The sequence below is a fragment of the Triticum dicoccoides genome, chromosome 1B, assembly GCF_002162155.2.
Source record: "Triticum dicoccoides isolate Atlit2015 ecotype Zavitan chromosome 1B, WEW_v2.0, whole genome shotgun sequence".
In the NCBI taxonomy this organism is placed as follows: Eukaryota; Viridiplantae; Streptophyta; class Magnoliopsida; order Poales; family Poaceae; genus Triticum; species Triticum dicoccoides.
In genome coordinates this window covers 322,631,427-322,654,051 of record NC_041381.1, presented here as the reverse complement: position 1 = coordinate 322,654,051, position 22,625 = coordinate 322,631,427, and positions in this window count along the sequence as shown.

The following is a 22,625-nucleotide window of genomic DNA, read 5'->3' as shown; positions in this document are numbered from 1 at the left end:
ATTTTCTTATTTGCCGATCTCGATTGTAGTTTTTCATCTAAGTATGTGGTGATGAATAATGCAAAAATTTATTAGCTTTTATGCCTTGCTATACATAGTGGTTTAAGTAACTTGTGTTTCTTATACTGGAAAGTAATTCAAAATTTGTTTCTGCTTCAGTTAGAGCCCTGATGCTGACAAGGATTGTGTGGTTGTACATGTCACTCGCTATGAGGCAGATGACCTGAATATACGCACTGGGAAAACAGAGTTCTTAGGCTATTGGGTCCTGGAAGCCATTTGCGCTTATACCAATGTCGAGTTGTATTCCAGCCTCACTGTTGTCAGGCGTGTTGTCCAGGGTGTATTGAAGCACAAGAAGTTCAAAGCTACTCCTTCGTTTGTAAGGCATACTATTCTTGCCAAGCTTACGCAGGAAAATGACGTGGCATGCCTCCACAAGCAAGTCTATGAGTGGCAAGGCCACAAGGTTTTCTTCATGAAGGTTCACAAGATTGAGCTGCTGCTGGACGTCCTCCATGATGTTCATGGCAAGGTCCGTCTTGTGTCCAGCCCAAATTAGATCGAGGCATGAAATAGTTGCCCCAGCTAGTGTTTAATAGTAGTTTGGATTGTGTCTAATTATCCGAACCTTGCATGTTATCGAGCCCTCTGAGGCTAGTACTCTGTTTGAATCCATCTATGGGAACTGCTGCTACTTTTGTGTGCCCGTGAATCTTGTGAGAACCATCATAACTGTTTCCGAAATAGATGCGTCCTCACTAGTTTTTCATGAATATGGCATGGTAAGACATAAGTTGTCACGGTTTATCATACGAGCAGTGTGTTTTTGATGAAATAGAGTACTTGTTCGAGAACTATATGCCGTATACATAAGTACTTATAAACACTGTTGGTGCTACCCCACTTGTGAGCAGTTGTGCAAAACACAGCACATTGGCTCAGCTCGCTTCAACACTAGGCTATCGACCAGCTAACAATCAACAATCTGTTGTCTGACATATAAGCAACTATGTATCTTGTTACAGTGGTTCATGCAGTTAAATGAGGCCACAATGTAAATTCCAAACGTTCACACGCTAGTCCAGCGTTCATGTGGAACACTCACATTAAACGCGGCTTCATAAAAAACTTGAAAAGCATAAGTTAAGCAATTTTATACATCTCAATGATTCATAGAACATAACAAACATATACTAGTTCACAGCAAAACACAAAGTTGTGAGAAGGTTTACAAATCAGGAAAAGCAAGGCTTCTCTGAGCAAAGGGCCTCCCAGCAGGCTTAAATTTCCTGGAGTTCACTCTGGTTTTTTCTTATTGCCACCATCCAGGGTTAGGTTCTCATTCCAGAATAACCAATTATAATTGTAGTCTTAGCTGGAATGCTGAACTGAACCATGCAGTGTACTGACCAGCTGAAATTCTTGTGCATTCCACTAAATTTAAGCACCGCTATTTGTAGAAATAAGCAGACCACAATGCCTCTTGTACGCGCACCTGTCCAAAAAACCGTCGTGCAACCGTGCCAGCTAGTCCTCGTCCATGGATGAACTAGTAGAAAGTGCATTCCGGACTAGGATGCAGTTATTTTCGCTCGCCCCTACACCCCAATCCGGAAGTAAAACATACGAATCAACTTCTTTTAGATTGCATTTGTCATTCTACCTAGTTACTACCAATGTAGGAATACCTGGAAGATGGGTAGTTAGACGATGGCAGCGAGGGATAGCCATCTCATTTTGCACAGTTCTACTAAAACTGAGGTGTGTGCTTTTGATTGCGCTGATAGAAACAGTACGGAGACAGACATCCCGGAACGATATGGAGACAGACATCCCTGTTTGCACAAATACGAAATATGGTTATTTAAACAGTGACAGATATTTGCAGTGGCGTATGATTAACAACAGCATCTATTGTGTTATAATTGGCACTATATTGACAGTATGAAAGTGCCCTTAAGTAAGTAGTATCACATCACACCAACACTGCCACTAGATTAACATGCAGAACAATAGCATTAGTGTTACTGTCATTAGAGTAGCACATGGTCAGTAAATGTGCAATCAAATTTGTGGAGTTCCACTGGGATGAAGCAATGTTAGTGGTGTGAGATTTAAGTGTAACTACAAAAACACAATTCATGGGAAATAAAGCAAGATGGAAGCACTTCATAAAATGGCGGTGGCATTGCTTCAATTTATCAATGGTACTAGACCATTACTTATAGTGACATTAGGTGGCATTGCTTAATGCTTCATGTGATTTTACATTAACGGTAGCGATATGGGCGTAGGGACAGCATGGGCATAAAGTGGTGAGGCATATGTGGTTGCCGAGAGCGGCAAACACTAAGGCAGCATGTCTGCAGTTGTTCCATTTTTTATCTCCTCGGCGACATTTTCCTATGTGAGCACAGGAAATCTAGACCTGCTCATTCTCATTTGCGTTGTCCCCCAACACCCGTCACTTTATTTCCCTTTTCAACCAAGAGACAGGTCCACTTCACCCATCCTTCAACATCCACCATGCTTTCTTTGTCTTTTCGACCAAGAGACCGGTTGGGTAGCTAGTATCTACTACTTTCCCCCGTTTCCTCTTAGAACCAAGTCCTAGATTCATGCTACATCTTTTCCACTTTCTCCCCTGTTTGAACCAACTCTTAGAGATGACTGTATGAACTAGCTTTACCTCTAATAATAGTAAAAGTCTATTTGGCTTTGGAACATCAGACAGAAGTAGAAAAAGATCCACATGAGCCAAGTGGGGAGCTGGGGTAGTAGAAGGTAGGTTTCGAAGGAATATATACTTGAGGGTTGTCGGCATGTGGAAAAGACGGCGTCGGGAGGTCGCATCTTGGTCACAATACCGCACGGAGGAAGAAGGGGTCAGAGGCCCTCCCGAGCAGGCGCTCTCTCGAAGAGAATGGCACGGCCACCGATCGGGACGTGCGGGCAGCCGTTGGTCTGCTCCCTTGCCGCCGATGACAGCGTGAACGATGCACCTATACCCCTGCCCCGGTCGAGGTTGTTTGGCCAGATTTGTGACCAGCCGTGAGCAGAGAGAGAGTGTGGCCACCTATGTATTTCTTGGATCTTGAGAGAATGAGAGAGTGAATGAGAGGAACCCTAGTAAAGCAAGCGCTAAGGCTGCTACTTATATATATATAGTGGAGTGATTTTGTTGTACCAGCTTCAAAAAAATGTGCTCCTACGTGTACCCGCGAGTGGGTGTGAGAGAACTAGTGCGTGCGTGCACCGCTTCTCTTCGTGAGAGTACAATATACTATGCCCAAAGAATGTTCGCCACAAGAGTAATAGTATAAGTGTGTGACATGTGAGCTAAAATAAAATGTGCGCGACGTCTTTTGTTTTTTTGAAGTTCTGAGGGTAGGGTGTGAAGAGCACATATGTGTGCGACGTCTACCTTTAGATAGATGGTGGGTGCGAGAGGACTCGGGAGAGTCGTGACTCGTGAGGGTGTGTGTGCGTGAGAGATAGGGGGGCACGTATCAATGCAATGCATGTGTCCATAAATCATTATCTGACAAACGTTTGCCACAAGCCTTTTCCTGACGAACGCCGTAAGAACCGTTAGATCGGCATCCGACAATGTCAGTTTTGCCATGTCATTTAACAGAACAACCACTCCTTTCCCTACACACAAATCTTCCATGTGAGTGTTAGAAACTGTCGTATGCTCCCTCCTTCCAAAGTGCAGTGCATAAAGCTTTATTGAAAACTCGAACCTCGCAAACTTTTACCGAGTTTTCGTGTACAAAATTGCACATGTAGAATACCTAGTAAATATCATTTCATTCATCTTCGAGAGGTAACTATAAAGATGGGGGAGGAGTCTACAAAGAAAGACCATCGTATCACCTGCACCAATTTCAACCATCCTTTGGTGTGGAGGAATATCATAGGAACTCTATATGATATGATTTTTATCAGATTTTTTCCTTTAGAGCGAATTGTTCATAGGAATAGATTCATATACGCCACATTCCAAAGGAAATAAACATGATATCATTTTTATAGCTTTAGAGCAACTTGGTTCATATGAATGGATTCCAATACTCCCATAATTTCAAAGGAAAATAAACCTTAGCGTATATTCAATAGAAAAGTTCATATGATATGAACCAAATCACATCTCTTTTCTAATCGCTCCTCATAGGAATTGAGATACATGTCATCTCTAGATTCAATAAAAAAGTTCCTATGATGTGAACCAAATGACATCTCTTTTCCAATCCCTACTCATAGGAATTGAGATACTCCATGGCATCTCTTTCCCTACAACTTCCATGTATACATCTTCTATTCCTAAATAGCTAGTACAACCCACTAGTAGCTTTTTTCCAAGACATGCAACTATGGCACAAGAACTATATAGTGTGCGAATAACTTTGAAAGATGGTCGTCGGATGAAGGTAATACAACAGTGCAGAGATGGCAAATCCGAGTACTACTGGCCGTTGGATATCATCAACTTTCCACCAGATCTGCCACATGTACAATTTAGAAGACTCCATGGTTGAACTTAAGCATATGGACAAACCTCAAAACACAAGCACTTCTCCTTTGTTCTAGAATCTTCCGTATCATAATTGCCCAATTTTTTATTTCTAAATGAATTGCCATTATTTGTTTTTTACTTTATGCTTTACAACGTACAACCCCATGAATCTTATCATTTTTATAAAACTAATTGATTTTGAATGAGATTAACTATAAGAACTAAATGAACATCTACATCATGCATATATGACTCAAAGATTTACATGCTATAGTGTGTATTTATTCATAATTTGGTTTCCAAATCTCATGCGTTCAATGGATGTGTACCTTACTAGTTTTGAGTAGAGTAGCAAATTTCACGCGGCCCCGAGTATATCAAAATGCAGGGCCCATGCATCACTGCCTTTCGGTCGAACCTACTCCACTGGTCCCCGAACCCAAAATGTTGCCTCATTCTCATAAAACCAAGCGGCTCACACATATTTAAGGCGTTGACTCAAACTAAATCCCTCTCCCGTTTACTACGACATGGCCGCGCACGCCATAGTACTCCTACAAACCCTACTGCCGCACGCATCAGCGGTTTTCTTCAAGAGGACGAGGGAGAAGCCGATTTGTAGTGGAGGTGTCGGTGTCAAAACCGGTGGATCTCGGGTAGGGGGCCCCGAACTATGCGTCTAAGGTCGATAGTAACAGTAGATGGGGGACACGATGTTTATCCAGGTTCGGCCCTCTCTATGGAGGTAATACCCTACTTCCTGCTTGATTGATCTTGATGAATATGACTATTACAAGAGTTGATCTACCACGAGATCGTAATGGCTAAAACCTAGAAGTCTAGCCTATGGGATTATGATTGTGTCCTACGGGCCAAACCCTCCGGTTTATATAGACACCGGAGGGGGCTAGGATTGTACAAGGTCGGATACAAAGAAAGGAATCTACACATCCGAATCGCCAAGCTTGCCTTCCACGCCAAATAGAGTCCCATCCGGATATGGGAGTCTTGTATCTTCATAGCCCAACAGTCCGGCCCATGTATATAGTCCGGCTGTCCGAGGACCCCTTAATCCAGGACTCCCTTAGTATCCACTGAACCAGGCTTCAATGATGATGAGTCCGGCACACATATTGTCTCCGGCATTGCAAGGCGGGTTCCTTCTCCGAATACTCCAACATAGTCTCAGAACATAGAAAACGTGTTCGGCTCTGCAAAACAAGTACCACACACAATGGTAGAGAGTATAATATTCCACAAGTCCAATCTGTTGACAACTTTTTGTAGTGTGACATCACATCTCCGCCCGGTCATTATTCGAACCGTTTTTAGCCTACCGCTCCATATTTCGAGGTGCGGTTTCATTGGCACGTCTTGCCAAAGAAGAGATCGTGTCCCCTTATTGCGGGATTCTCATCAATACGGGTGTTGGTAATTCAACCGTGCTATCTGGCCTAGGAATGGGCGAGTTTTAAGGCGAATTGTGAGGCGCTTGATATTCACTGTCCTTATAAAGAGACAAGGATTCACCCCTTTTTCACCCACGCCTTCTCCTTCCTCTGCCCATCCATTCTCAAGCTCCAGCGCCCAAGCTCTCGTCTTTTTCATCCAAAAAAGCACTCCACCATGTCCGGATCCGGAGCTGGAGGCAAGTGGATGGCCTCCACTGTTAAGGAGAAGGACATCACGAAGCTCCGGGAGGCTGGGTACCTGGCCAAGAAAATCACCCATCGGCTTCCGGCCAAGGGACAGATCGTCCCCACCCAGAGCCCCAGGAGAGGGTGGTATTCATCTCACACTTCGTCCGCGGGCTGGATTCCCTCTCCACCCATTTGTTCGCAGACTCATGTTCTACTACAGGATGGACTTCCACGACCTGTCCCCCAACTCCATCCTCAATATCTCGGCATTTATTGTCGTGTGCGAGGCCTTCCTCCACCATCCCGCCTCACTTTGGCCTATGGCTAAAGACCTTCAATGTGAAGCCGAAGGTGGTGAGCGGCCAACAAGCAGAGTGCGGAGGCGCCATGGTGGGCAAGATGCCCAATGTCACATGGCCCGAAGGCTCCTTTGTGGAAACTGTCAAAGGGTGGCAGTCAGGGTGGTTCTATATTACACAGTCGCACGGAACCAACTAGGCAGCGGCTCCTGCATTCTGGTCTGGAGTACCGATATGGCTTACCTCCTGTCAAGAGAAAGGCCTGAACTGGTCTTCCCTGGACGAGCTGACAGGGCTCCAAACGTGCGTCCAGAACATGATAAACAAGAGAATCAAGCTCGTCAACATGATCCAGGTGATGCTTGTTTGCCGGATCCTTCCGTGCCAACGCCGGACTTGCCATCTATGGGAGTTCGATCCGGCCAAGCACCAGACCCTACTGGAGCTCTTCGGCACGATGCACGAAGATATCTGGAAGGTGCTCTTCAAGGCCAACGAGGTGCCACCACCCACGACCGAGGATCGAGGGCATGACTTGGCGCACCCTACTAGTCCGGTAAGTTCTTTCATGCTTTCAAGGCATAACCTTTACTTGCATACTTGAGGAAGGCAACTAAGCCTCTCCATTAATTTTTTCAGGCCTGGACAGAGATGGCGGAGCGGATTAAATGTCCGGCCCCGCTGCCCAAAGACCCGGAAGTCCCGCTTCTGACAAAGATGCTGGTTCTGGCGCCTTATCAAGTGCCAGAGAAGAAGGCCAAGGGGACCAGAGGTGGTCTCCGTTGCAAGGGAACTTCGGACGCAACCTCCGAAGACGCCGAGACACACTCCTCCAGTGCTGAAGATGACAAGGAGGATGAGGAAGAAGAAGAAAGTTGTTCCCCCCTACAGGAGGATAAAGAAGAGGCCGGCCTCCTCACATCCGGAGGCCGAGGCATCCAAGAAGAGGAAAGCCTCCCTTCCGGACAGCTCCACAGCGGCCACCGACAGCAGTTGGGAGTGGGAGCCCAGGGACAAGCCCCTGGCCAAATCGTAAGTGTCAAGACATGTTGATGTATCCGGCCCCATTTACTTCATTGCTTCAATGTACTGAATTATGCATTTGTAGTCCGGCTCGGTCCAACCTTGAGTGGTCCTTATCATCGGAGGATTCGCTGGACCCGGACGCGATGGACAGCGGGACCCTTCCCGTGGCCTCCTCTCCCAAGGTCATGGATGGCGCCGAGGCATCGTCCCGAAGGATCCCAGGCCCGGGAGAGAACCCGAAGGCCATCAAGGAAGCGCCGTACGGTGGAGCCGGACACATGGGGGAACAAACCCCCATGGATACTGATGATGGGGGCCATATTCAATTCGGGCCCCCACCGAATATAATTCTGGAGACCCAAACGGCTCCAGAATCTGGCAAGCACCCCTTCTCGAAGGAAGGGGGCGTGCCTATTCCACCGATGACCTTTGTCCATCCAGAGGCGTCGGACACTTTGCTAGAAACGCTGCGAGGCGCTTCCATTGTCGAGGAACACCGTTGTAGGATCGAAAGTATGTCTAGAGGCGGGGTGATTAGACTACTTGACCATATAAAAATCTAGCCTTTTCCCAATTTTAGTTCTTGGAAGATTTTAGCAACTTAGCACAAGTCAAGCAATCAACCTACACATGCAATTCTAAGAGTATAGCAGCGGAATGTAAAACAATTGCATATGAAGGTAAAGGGGAGGAGTTTGAGAAGGCAAACGCAATTGGAGACACGGATGTTTTTGTGGTGGTTCCGATAGGTGGTGCTATTGTACATCCACGTTGATGGAGACTTCAACCCACGAAGGGTAACGGCTGCGCGAGTCCACGGAGTGCTCCACCCACGAAGGATCCATGAAGAAGCAACCTTGTCTATCCCACCATGGTCGTCGTCCACGAAGGACTTGCCTAACTAGGGTAGATATTCATGAAGTAGGTGATCTCCTTGCCCTTACAAACTCCTTGGTTCAACTCCACAATCTTGTCGGAGGCTCCCAAGTGACACCTAGCCAATCTAGGAGACACCACTCTCCAAGAAGTAACAAATGGTGTGTTGATGATGAACTCCTTGCTCTTGTGCTTCAAATGATAGTCTCCCCAACACTCAACTCTCTCTCACAGGATTTGGATTTGGTCGAAAGAGGATTTGAGTGGAAATCAACTTGGGGAAGGCTAGTGTCGGATATCGGGTTCCGGCAAACCCTTAAGGTTCGAACTCTGGGGTGCGCGCGAAGATCTTTCCCCTACTGATCCACGTCCCAATGTCTCGCTACGAATCTAAGCTAAACGATGAACAACACAAGGGACACGAAGTTTATACTGGTTCGGGCCACCGTCATGGTGTAACACCCTAATCCAGTGTGTGGTGTGGTGGATTGCCTCAGGGGCTGACGATGAACAGTACAGGGGAAGAACAGCCTCGCGAGAGGTGTTCTTGAGCTGGTGCGGTGTTCTACTTGGGATGGATCTTCCCGCCTCTAGATGAGATGATCTACTATGTGGTGGCTAGCTCTATATATAGAGGCCCTGGTCCTCTTCCCAAATATCGAGCGGGAAGGAAGCCAACAACGGCCATTTTGAAGGGGAACATCTAGTACAAGTTATCCTGACTAAAGTTGGTCTTCGGCTGCCGAAGGCACTAGCGATGATGCCATCTTGGGCTCCACGGTGACCTCCGTCCTGCCATTCTGCTGGTCTTGGTCTCGTTGCACTGAAATGGTAACCTTTGCCTGATGCCCCGGTATTCCACGCATGCGCTTGCCCCCTTTGCACCAAAGAGGAAACAAGGACACTGCGCAGACTAGCACCCGCCTGGTCTCGGTCGTCACGGCTTGTGTCATGAGCACCTCGCGAGGTACCCCTGCCTTGATCTCTCCGCCTCCTCGCGAGCCTGCCTGGTGAGGCCGCTCCTGAGGAAGCCCTTCGTCATCCGCCCCGCGAGGCTTGGCCCCTCGCGAGGGTCTTGAGCTTGAGTTGATGAAGATGGGCCGTACTGGGCCACCACTTGAGCCACGCCGCAGGCCGTAGGCAGGCAAGTCTGGGGACCCCCGTTCCCAGAATGCTGACAGTAGCCCCTGTGCGGAGCGCCACGTGCCCCAACAGCCTGTGGCCTTGGTCGCCACATGGCGGTTGATTGGACATGGGCATCTCCACTTCCCCACGCTGCCTCGGCAACTGCCCGTCTGACAAAAAGGCTGGCTCTAGTGAGGCTTACCTTCATTGCTCTCATTAGCCTTGCTCCAGATCCACTTTCCTACTCTTGCCCTCCTGCTTCCAAAATCTCCAGATCCGCCTCACCCTTTCTCCTCCAGCGAGCAATGGCGCCCTGCAAGACTGCGGCCGGGGCTCCATCGGCCTGGTACTCGCCGGCCGGCTCTGGACCCCCCCAACATGACAGAGAAGACTCTCACCCTCATGCGCCTGATGACGGCGGCGCAAGGCAGCGAGATGGGGGAGACTGCGCTCCGACCCGGCTCCGCCCGGCCGGAGGACAAGGGAAGCACCTTCTACCCCTTCTTCATGAGCGTCGTGATCGCTGGCCTGGTGTCTCCTTTCTCCGAGTTCTTTTATGCCGTCCTCCGCCATTATAACCTGCACGCTCTGCATCTCCATCCCAACTCTATTCTCCTTCTGTCAATTTTTGCCTACTACTGCGAGGCGCACGTCGAGGTGATGCCCTCCGTGGCCTTGTTGCGCCACATCTTCTTCCTTTGAGTCACTGGCGCCAATATCTCGGCATGTGCAAGCTTTGTTGCGTACTCCAAAGCCAACGCAATCTCGAAGGCCGGGAAGAGGGTCGACGGCTTTCGGAGCAAGTGGGTTATGCTGGATGCCATATGCATCAACTCTCGGCTAGTGCTGCCCACGGGGCCGCCCTAGTCCGTCGAGGTCTGGTCCCATGCGAAGCTTGACGACTGTAGGGTGAAGCTGGTGCTGGAGAAGATGAACGCTGACCTGAGGCCTAGAAATATGAAGGCGGCAAAGCTGACCGGGGCCACGCTCCTGAAGGAGTTCCTGGAGCATCCGGTGGCTCCACTTCAGGCGCACTCGCGCCCGTTGTCGAGACTCAAGGATGCAGACGCCGTCCTCCGCCTGAACTTGGAGGCCCTGGCTGATGAAGATCTGACTGCCGCTCTCCGCTTCCTGGTCGAAGAGGACGTGCCAAGCCTGGAGGGTGCTCCTATCCCCTTGTTCCTTCGCGACGACTAGGAGCGGGTGGTGGACGCCATGCCCACCTTTGACGGGGACGGTCTGGTGCCGGCGGTGCCCCCTAAGGGCCAGGCGGCGACGGTGACAATAGAGTTGTCCTCCAGCGATTCCGACGGGGGAGAGGAGGTATACGAGGAAGAGGAGGAACGCGACTCGGAGGCGACCACTGAGGAGACGGGGGGAACTCCCCTTGGCGCAGGTCCAACGTCCTCCGCTCCATGCCGGACGACAACGAGGCCAACGCCAGGCGAGGGGGAGAGGACCCTCCCGTGATCCCGAAGAAGGACAGGTCAGGGCTGATCCCCCGAGGGTCTACTCCAGCCCAGGTGCTGCCCGAAGCCAGCTCCAGCCCTTCTGGTGCGCCCTCCTCTGCTGCTGGACCTCCCGAGGCTGCGCCCCGCAAGAGGCTCTCGGGCTTCAAGCTCGGCTAGAGGCCGTTGGAGTCTGCCACGGCTAACCAGCAAGTACTCAAACTCTGCTTTGCTCTCGTTTTTGCTGTCAGGGCTTGACATCCTCCATTGTTTGGGTAGGCCGCCGCCTGCGGCGAAGAGGCTGAAGGGGGACAAGGTGGCCTCGCTTGGCCAAGCTCGTGTGTTGTGGCCGCGCCTTCGCTTGCGGGAAGGGGAGACGGTGGAGCTTGCACCTCCCCTGCCCGATCGTCCTCGCGAGGCCAAGAGGGATGCTCTGGCGGGGGGCTAGCCCCCATGGCCCCGCTGACTCCGGAGGCACCAATGCTTGACGCTGTCGCCGAGGTTGCCAAGGCTCAGGAGGTCCTAGCCTCCCAGGACATGATTACGCTGCCGTCTTCTCCTCCTACTCCACCGGTTCCCGTCTCCTCTGCCTCCTCCGCCGCCTTGGACCGTGCTGCTGATGAGCTGAGTTGGCTGCGAGAAGATCTCCAGGGTGCCAACCCTCGCCTGGTGGTCGGGCGCCTGGAGTTGGTCTCTGGCTGGGTTCGCTCTGACGCTTCCGTCTGGGCGGTGCTGAGCCAGGCTATGACAACTTCCAAGGAGGATAAGAAAGTCACCTCCCAAGCCATAGCCGCTCGTGACGCGGCATTGAAGGATGCTTCAACTGTTCGGGGCCGCTGCAAGGTGTTGTAGGATGAGCTACGAGGCTTGCGTGACGAGCTCGCCAAGGAGGTTCGCGACCATCACGCGAAGGAGGAAGAGATGAAGGCTCGGGAGGCCACCGTCAGGGACCGTGACACCAAACTGTCCGCCGATCGCGGTCGGCTCAAGACGTTGGAGCAGAAGCTGCAGGCGGAGAGGATTGAGCTGGACGCCAAGGCGAAGGTCTTGGCCGAGGATCGCATGGCCTTCACGGACTACGAGGTGAGATCTCGCATGGTGTTGAAGTCGCTTTATGACGAAGGCCTGGAGAAGCCGCTGGCTGGAGCCACGGACGGCCCTGCCAAGCTGCTTCCCTTCCTGGTCGAGGCGCTTGAGGAGGTCGTAACCAGCATCGGCCCCATGGCCGAGGTTGGAGCTCGCGTCCTTTCCTCCGTAGTACTGACGCGGATCCTTAGCCACGTCTACCTTCGCAACCCCAACGCCAACCTTGACGACCCGCTGGAGCCTGTGGACGCCGAGCGCTCCGCCGCCGCTGCTGAGGCCGTGAAGGGCCTGGCGGAGGCCTTGTTGGAGAAGTTCCGCGCCTTCGCCACTGCACCCAAGGCAGGTGCTGCTGGTTCCGTGGCCTCGGGAGGTTGAGTTGACAAGCGCAACTCCACCACAGAGACGGGGCTTCCGGCGAACGACGGTGCTGCTGAAGGGTGATCTCCTCGCGGCTTCTTTCCTGTTTTAATTCCTGCAACATGCACCGTGTGTCAGGACCCCGACTCGATGCCACATCGATCTAGCATGTAACACCTCATATCGCTTTGCGGCCTCACGCACGGTATCCCCACGGGTGTCGCCTTACCTTTGCCCGGGACCGTTTGCGCATTTTGGCACACGTATATGATGGTGTCGCTAGCATCCATATGATAAAGAGCCCGGGCTGACATGGCTAGTCGTAAACCCAAAGTGGCACTAACTTACAGGGACAGGCATCCATGACCCAGCATCGAACGTGTCGGTCATCAGCGAGTGAATCCAGGCTGTAGCACTGGGCTAACAGGACTCCGGTGAACCGGCTGTAGCGGGCTAGCAGGACTCCGGTATTCATCGCGTGACATTTCCCCGAAGGGACAGACACAGGATCGAAGAAGGACACATGCCGGCCTGCCTAAGTGTTCCGGAGCAGTAGCAAGCTACCAGGGCTCAGTGGAAGCACTAGGAGACATTTCCCGGTAAGGGAGGCTACTAAGAATAAACAACTAGATAGTCAGATCCCACACATAGCAATACACATTACACGTACGCATAACATGCAAGTATGTGCTGTACAACATGGCATCACAGCATAACTCATCAATCATATAGATAAAGGCTCAGAAGAGCCGTCATAGCAAATATTGCAAACAGGGGTCACAAGACCCATCATACAGAGCATACAAGCAACAAGCGGAAGCATTACATGTCTGGGTACAGACATCTACAAAAGAAAAAGGCTGAAGAGCCTGACTATCTACAACATCCGATCAAGATCGTAGCTGAGGTACTAGCTACTAGTCGAAGTCCACGAGAACACTAGTAAGACCGAAGTCCCAGCTGCAAAAACATAAATAAAGCAACATGAGTACAAAGGTACTCAGCAAGACTTACATCAGATCCTATCATACATGCACTTGTATCAAGAGGGTAACGTGGGGTTTAGTTGCAGCAAGCCAGCTTTGACTCTGTGGCTATCCTGCTCTACGACTACCAGAAACTCTGGAGGTGAAACAACGTACACGAGTCCACTAATCACCACACAATACACTACTATGGATTCGTCCCCGTCTCCCTACGAGAAGGCCATCCATAGCACTCACACTTGTCTTGAGCATTTTATAGTATCCACTTCAAGTTGTCTATGTACCATGTAAGCATCCAAGAAGTACATAACCGCGGACCCGGCTATTCGAATAGATCATGTTAACCCTGCAGGGGTGTACTTCTTCACACACGCTCTCGCCACTTACCGCCATGTACACGTCATGTATCTCGGCAACCTTCAAGCGGAAGTCTGGCGAGGGTGTCGGCCACGACCTGACTAACCACACAAGACTCTAGCCCAGGTTTATCGCCTATTCGGGTTCCATCCGCAAGGAGATCCGGCCGGGGTGTCGCTCACGACCCCAAACGATGTGAGCAGGGTTCCCGAGCCCACCAACCGGGTGCCACTCGGTACACCGTGCCACGTGTGCCTAGTCTGTCCCAAGCCCACCCTGCCGGGTGCCACTTGGTAGAAAAATAGCACTACCTACAAACACCAGAAACTAGTTGCGACTCCTGGACAGAGATCAAGTTGGTTAATAAGTCGAGAGGGCTTGGAGCGCCCGGAGCCCAATGTGTGGTAGTATCGAGTCATTGGACAACATACACAGAACTCATGGCTTAAGGACGGTTCCAGTGAGACAACCCACCATGTACTCCTACATGGCCTCTCACCGCTACCTTTACCAAATCGTGTTCACACACTTCACTCTCAGCATCGGAACATATCGTAACACTCCAATTCATTCCCAATGAATCAGACCTGACACAACTCTAAGCAATAGCAGGCATAGCATGGTAGGAACACATCAGTGGCTTCAATCAACTCCTACACATGCTAGTGGGTTTCAACTATTTACTGTGGCAATGACAGGTCATGCAGAGGAATGGGTTCAACTACCGCAGCACAAAGTAGCAGATGAATCGTTGTTGTCCTAATGCAATAACTGAGAGCAGGAGCAAGAGAGTAGGGTTTTATCGAAATGAACAAGGGGGTTTGCTTGCCTGGTAAAACAACAAGGAAGGCACTGCTTCACGGACAGGTACTCTGGAACGTCTCCGGAGCAGGACCTATCGAGAAGGAACGGTGCCGGCAATCAAAACACAATCATATGCAACAATATGATGCATGAACATGGCATGTAGATGTGATGCTGTTTGAGCTAATGCAACTAGTATTCAATTGAATGAAGTCCATTTGAACAAAAAGTTCAAATGCAACTCCAAAAATAAGTCTCTTAATATGCCATGATGTGTTTTCTCATATTCAGCATTTATAAGTTGGTTTGTCATGCATGAAACTATTACAGATGGAAAGCTTGCATTTTTCTGATAATTTTTCATATATAAATTATTTTAATCTGAGTTACGGTTGAATTGCTATGAATTTTTTAAGTTTAAATCATTTTCTGGATTTTCTGAATTATTTTAATTCCAGAAAATATATAATTGCGTCAGCATGACGTCAGCACGACGTCAGCGGTCAACTGGGCTGGTCCGGTCAAACCTGACGTGTGGGACCCACACGTCAGTGACAGGGGGGTTAACAGGGGTTAATTTAATTTAATTAAAAGGTTAGGGGGGGGTCGGGCCCACTGGTCAGCGTCAGGGGGGGTTAGTTAACGGTGATTAGCACTAAGCTAATCACCTGACGGGCCGGCCCCACCTGGCAGGGCTCAGGCGACGGGGGCTCGTCGCCGGCGACCTCTGGACGCGGCGGAGTCCGCGCCACAGGCCACGGGGACGGCATCTGAGAGCACCGGGGCGTAGCCCGGGCTCTCGCGCATCTGGTGGGACAGGTGGGAGGAGCGGGATCGGGCTGCGGGGCACGGGGAGGCCACCTGAGGGGCCTGGCGGCACCCTCGTGGCACCAGGAACGCGGAGAGAGGCTTGGTTTGGGCGGAGGCGGGCCGAGACGGCGGCGGCGACATGGACGGCGGCGAGAGGCTTCGGCCGTGGTGGGGAACGGTGCTACGGCGTGGATACGAGGGGGAGAAGAAAGGGGAACGATGGAGGAGCTCACCGCGGATTCAGCGAGCGCGAGGGCGAGGTCGGGGATGCCCGGAAGCTCCCGAATCAACGGCGAGTACCCATGGCGGCCGGAGGCGAGGATGGCGACGGTGATGGCTCCACGGGATGCTCCGTCTTGCTTGGCTCGATGAGGAGGTAGAGGGGGTCGCGGCGGAGCTCGGGGGCTCTACGGAGGGGCGAGGGGACGGCGGGGAGCGCGTCGGTGGCGAGCTGCGGCGGCGGCAGTGCTTCGGGTGAGAGGGAGAGAGAGCAGGGGGAGAGGAGGAGGGCGAGGGAGAGGGAGTGAGAGCGGTGCGGGGCAGCGCGTGGCGACGTTCCGGACGTCCAGGCGTCGAGGGGGAAGACAGGCAGGCAGGTGCCGTGGCGGCACGGCGGTGCGCACGCGCCGGCCACACGCCTCTGGCCTCCTGGCGGGAGGTGGAGGACGACTGGCGCTAGCCAGTCGGCTGGGCCGGCCAGCTGGGCCGCACAGTGCCAGGCCTCAGGTGAGCACAGGTAGGCATTTTTTTTAAATTTTGTTTTCTAATTTTTCTGACATTGGTTTTGATTTAATAAATATATTAAATCATTTAATTTTATTATGCCAATTTTTGCAGGAGCTAGATATATTATTCCAGAGCTCTTTTATAATTGGCATAATTTTTGGACCATATTTCATATATATAGAAATATATTTCCAATGCAAATATTTATCGAATTGATCCAAATGGCCAAAATAAATATCCATGAGCTCCTAAAAATATTGTTTTGATTTTTATCTCTGTCCAATATTTTCAGAGGGCAACATGAGCATTTTCTTGGACCCTTTTGGAGAAATTTTTATTTGGGTCATTTTCAAAAATGATTCTGAGGGTTCCACCAATCCTCATTTCAAATTTAAATGAAATTTAAATATGATGCACAAATAGCTAGCTAGTCTAAGTCATACCAGACTAGGGATGTGACAACTCGCCCCCACTTGACAGAATCTCGTCTCGAGATTCAGGGGTCGACGGAAAGAAAGCGGGGTACTCCAATCGAAGACGATCTTCTCGCTCCCAAGTAGCCTCTCTCTCGGAATGATGAGACCACTGAATTTTGAGAAACTTGATGTTCTAACGTCGGGTAACACGCTCTACTTGATCAAGAATACGAACCGGGTACTCTCGGTATGTGAGGTTATCTTGGAGATCAAGCGTTTCGTGGTCCACTCCGCGGATGGGATCCGAGAAGCAACGCCTGAGTTGAGAGACGTGGAAGACATCATGAACTCGAGAAAGATGTGGAGGTAGTTCCAACTGGTAGGCAACCTCTCCTCGTTTAGCGAGAATGCGAAAGGGACCAATGTAACGAGGAGCCAACTTGCCCTTGATACCGAAACGATGGGTACCCTTCAAAGGAGTAACCCGAAGGTAAGCTTGGTCGCCAATCTCATAAGTCATATCCTTATGATGACGATCGTACTGACTTTTCTGACGAGACTGGGCTGTTTTCAAATTCTCACGAATGATGCGAACTTGCTCTTCTGCCTCCTGGATCATATCCGGTCCAAAGAATTGTCTTTCACCGGTTTCTGACCAGTTCAAAGGTGTTCGACATCTTCGTCCGTAGAGAACCTCAAAAGGAGCTTTCTTGAGGCTGGATTGATAGCTATTGTTATAAGCAAACTCGGCAAAAGGAAGACATTTCTCCCAATCCATACCGAATGAGATAACGCAAGCTCTGAGCATGTCTTCGAGAATTTGATTGACCCGTTCCACCTGACCACTCGACTGAGGGTGGAAAGCGGTACTGAAGGAAAGATGGGTTCCCATGGCAGTTTGGAAACTCTCCCAGAAATGAGAAGTGAAAAGGCTGCCACGGTCCGAATTGATATCTAGTGGAACACCATGGAGTGACACTATTCGAGAAATATATAAGTCAGCAAGCTGACTAGCAGTGATATTTTCCCGAACAGGAAGGAAGTGAGCCACTTTGGAGAGACGATCAATGACTACGAAGATAGCATTATTCCCTCTCTTGGTCCTGGGAAAGCCGGTGATGAAGTCCATACCAACTTTATCCCATTTCCATTCAGGAATAGCTAAGGGCTGAAGGGTGCCAGCAGGTCTTTGATGCTCTGCCTTAACGCGACGACATACGTCACATTTAGAAATGAACTCAACAATTTCTCTCTTCATCCTAGTCCACCAGAACCTCTGGCGTAGGTCCTGATACATCTTAGTACTACCGGGATGAATCGTGAGAGGAGATTCATGCGCCTCCTTAAGGATCAGTTGTCGCAGATGTTGATTCTTGGGAACCACCAAGCGATTCTCAAAGAAAACAACTCCACGATCATCCATAGAGAAACATCCACCAACTCCCTTCTTAATGTTTCTCTTGATCCGAGAAATTCCTGTGTCTTGCTTTTGAGCAGCGATAATCCGATCTTCAAGATCAGGTTTCGCCACCAGGGTAGAAAGGAATCCGCGAGGAGCAATGTGAAGGTTAAGCTTACAGAATTCCTCATGGAGAAGTGGTTGGCCTTGCTGCAACATGAGATTGTTGCAATAGGATTTACGACTTAGAGCATCAGCCATGACATTGGCTTTGCCTGGGGTGTAGGTAATCCCTAGATCATAATCTGTGATCAACTCCAACCAACGTCTTTGCCTAAGGTTCAGATCCGGTTGGGTGAAGATATACTTGAGACTCTGGTGATCGGTGTAAATCTCGCAACGTTTACCAAGGAGGTAATGTCGCCAGGTCTTGAGTGCATAGACTACGGCTGCAAGCTCTAGATCATGTGTAGGATAATTCTCCTCATGTGGATGCAACTGTCGGGATGCATAGGCAATCACATGACGATCCTGCATAAGGATGCAACCTAGTCCCTGTCGTGAGGCGTCGCAGTAGATAATAAAGTCTTTTGTGAAATCCGGTGGCACAAGTATGGGAGCAGAAGTCAGGCGTCTTTTCAGTTCCTGAAAACTGTACTCACACTGTGGGGACCACTCGAACTTTTTATCTTTCTTGAGAAGTTCCGTGAGGGGTTTGGCTACTTTGGAGAAGTTTTCAACAAAGCGGCGACAATAGCTGGCTAGACCAAGGAAGCTCCTAACTTGTTTCACGGTCTCAGGTGGAGTCCAATCGAGAACGGCTTGAACTCTCTCGGGATTGACAGCAATGCCCTTACCAGAGATTACGTGGCCTAGGTAGGTCACTTCTGACAACCAAAATTCACACTTGGAGAACTTGGCATAAAGGCGGTGCTCTCTGAGTTTTTCTAGAACAAGTCTAAGATGTTCGGCATGCTCTTCCTTGTTCTTCGAGTAAATAAGAATATCATCGAGGTAAACCACGACGAACTTATCTAAGTACTCCATGAAGATCGAGTTCATCAAGCGGGAGAATGTGGCTGGGGCGTTGGTTAGGCCAAAGGACATGACGGTGTACTCGTACTGGCCATAACGAGTGACAAAAGCTGTCTTGGGAATGTCCCCGTTTCTGATTTTGATTTGATGGTAGCCTAACCTGAAATCCATCTTGGAGAAGACTGAGGATCCAGCGAGCTGATCATACAGGTCGTTGATCCTGGGAAGCGGATACTTGTTCTTTATCGTGACCAAATTAACGGGACGATAATCAACGACCATCCGGTCCGTACCGTCTTTCTTCTTGACAAAGAGGACGGGGCAAGCCCAAGGAGAAGAACTAGGACGGATGAAACCCTTTTGCAAGGACTCATCGAGTTGTTTCTTAAGCTCGGCTAGTTCTAAGGGTGCCATCTTGTAAGGTCTCCGGGAGATTGGAGCTGTTCCTGGGATAAGATCTATGACGAACTCTACATCTCTGTCAGGTGGAACACCTGGCAGTTCCTCTGGAAAGACATCCGGAAAGTCGCGGACTACCGGGATATCTTCAAGGTCTGGAAGGGGGCTGGCATTAAGAGAATAGAGCTGACGCTTTGCAACTCTAGTGGAGACGGTGACTATCTTGCCAGATGGGTGTGTAAGTTGAACAGATCTTGTGTAACAATCAATCTTGGCATGATGAGCTGTCATCCAGTCCATGCCCAAGATGATGTTAATATCTGAAGACTTGAGGGCTACAAGTGATGCAAGGAATACAAGTCTGTCAACAAGGATTTCGTTACCATGGCTTACACTAGAGGTTTGCCATTTGGATCCAGGAGTTTGGATGACTAGCGGAGTTGGCATTTCACAAAATGACAGGTTGTGCAAGTTAGCATAGCTTTCAGAAATGAAGGAGTGAGATGCTCCAGTATCGAATAGAACTGATGCTGGGTGACAATTGACGAGGAGTGTGCTAAGAACGACATCTGGATCATCATGAGCGTCTTTAGCTGAGACGTGATGCACACGTCCACGTTCAGTGGGGGCTGACTTGACACTGATCATCTTGCGTGATGGCTTAATACAGCCAACAGTCTTCTCGGGCTGGGGTGGAGCATAACTAGTCTGAGAGCAGTCACGTGCATAGTGTCCTGGCTTCCCGCATGTGAAGCAAGTCCCTGAGGTTGGACGGGGACCCGCACTAACAAACGGCCTACCAGTAGACCTGGGTGGAACATACGGCTGAGCTGGAGAAGGCACCACATAGGATGACCTCGGTGTATAACCGGAAGGAAGAGCAGATTTTGGAACCCAAATCCGGCGTTTCAGGGAACTAGAGCCAGAGGAGGATCCCAAATCACGGGTGTGCTTACGAGACTCCTCGTAAGTGAGCTGAGCTGTCTCTGCATTGATGGCTTTGTTCACAAGAGCTTGGAATGTATCGCAATGATGCAGGTGAAGATCACGACGCAACTTGGGGTTGAGACCCTTCCGGAACCTAGCCTGCTTCTTGGCGTCCGTGGACACTTCTTCTGTGGCATAACGGGCGAGGTTCTCAAACTCTCTGCTATAAGCATCAACAGCCATCTTACTCTGGGTGAAACTACATAACTCCTCTCTCTTGCGATCAAGGAGGGCTTGGGGAATGTGATGCTCGCGAAAAGCCTCAGTGAAATCCTTCCAGGTAGGAATCTGGCCAGCTGGAAGCATAGCCTCATAGTTCTGCCACCAAAGACTAGCAGGACCTTCCAGGTGATATGTGGCATAAGTGACCTTGTCATCTTCAGCTACGTTCGCGGAATGCAGCTTATGGGTGATGCTACGGAGCCAATCATCTGCATCGAGTGGCTCGATGGAATGATGAAAGGTAGGTGGGTGCAAGCGAATGAAGTCATGAATGGTCACAGACTTGTTGGACTGATGTGCGGTGTTCTCCTCGATACGTGCCAACAAGTGGTTGGACTCACGCTTGTTCCTTTCCATCTCTAGCATGAACTCTGTCAACGAAGGCTGGTCAGGAGGATCCTCATCCCTACCATCTCCGTGGTTCTGGTTACGAGCGACGAAACTTCGCTTAGCTGATGACATCCTGAGAGACGAACCAAGGACAGAATCAGCACCAATTATCGACTGTAGAATGTAGGACAAGGAATTAGTATCACTCGAACTCCTAGGGAAATCCGGCAGCATAACAGCAGTAAAATGCTCAGAATGAGACATCCTACTAAAAATGGGGTAGTACAACAACTCAACATCACCACTCAAAGTTCTGAGATAGTACTAACAGACTACACCGGAAGTACTCAAAACTGGGGTATGACTCTGATCAACCAATCCTATGGGACTACGGAGTAGTAACACGTGATCCTGATAGACGGAAAAGAAGCCTATTTCCTTAACCCCGTCGGAAAGATAGGATGACTCAGATCAGAAGGCCATGAGGTAAAGGAGTAAAAAGAGCCTTACGTTCCATCCCACAATCAATTCCCTTATATAACTAAAGAATTTCTAGACTCAACTTCGACCAGTATGGCTTGGTAATCCTACAGGCAGTCAGGCTCTGATACCAAAGCTGTCAGGACCCCAACTCGATGCCACATCGATCTAGCATGTAACACCTCATATCGCTTTGCGGCCTCACGCACGGTATCCCCACGGGTGTCGCCTTACCTTTGCCCGGGACCGTTTGCGCATTTTGGCACACGTATATGATGGTGTCGCTAGCATCCATATGATAAAGAGCCCGGGCTGACATGGCTAGTCGTAAACCCAAAGTGGCACTAACTTACAGGGACAGGCATCCATGACCCAGCATCGAACGTGTCGGTCATCAGCGAGTGAATCCAGGCTGTAGCACTGGGCTAACAGGACTCCGGTGAACCGGCTGTAGCGGGCTAGCAGGACTCCGGTATTCATCGCGTGACATTTCCCCGAAGGGACAGACACAGGATCGAAGAAGGACACATGCCGGCCTGCCTAAGCGTTCCGGAGCAGTAGCAAGCTACCAGGGCTCAGTGGAAGCACTAGGAGACATTTCCCGGTAAGGGAGGCTACTAAGAATAAACAACTAGATAGTCAGATCCCACACATAGCAATACACATTACACGTACGCATAACATGCAAGTATGTGCTGTACAACATGGCATCACAGCATAACTCATCAATCATATAGATAAAGGCTCAGAAGAGCCGTCATAGCAAATATTGCAAACAGGGGTCACAAGACCCATCATACAGAGCATACAAGCAACAAGCGGAAGCATTACATGTCTGGGTACAGACATCTACAAAAGAAAAAGGCTGAAGAGCCTGACTATCTACAACATCCGATCAAGATCGTAGCTGAGGTACTAGCTACTAGTCGAAGTCCACGAGAACACTAGTAAGACCGAAGTCCCAGCTGCAAAAACATAAATAAAGCAACATGAGTACAAAGGTACTCAGCAAGACTTACATCAGATCCTATCATACATGCACTTGTATCAAGAGGGTAACGTGGGGTTTAGTTGCAGCAAGCCAGCTTTGACTCTGTGGCTATCCTGCTCTACGACTACCAGAAACTCTGGAGGTGAAACAACGTACACGAGTCCACTAATCACCACACAATACACTACTATGGATTCGTCCCCGTCTCCCTACGAGAAGGCCATCCATAGCACTCACACTTGTCTTGAGCATTTTATAGTATCCACTTCAAGTTGTCTATGTACCATGTAAGCATCCAAGAAGT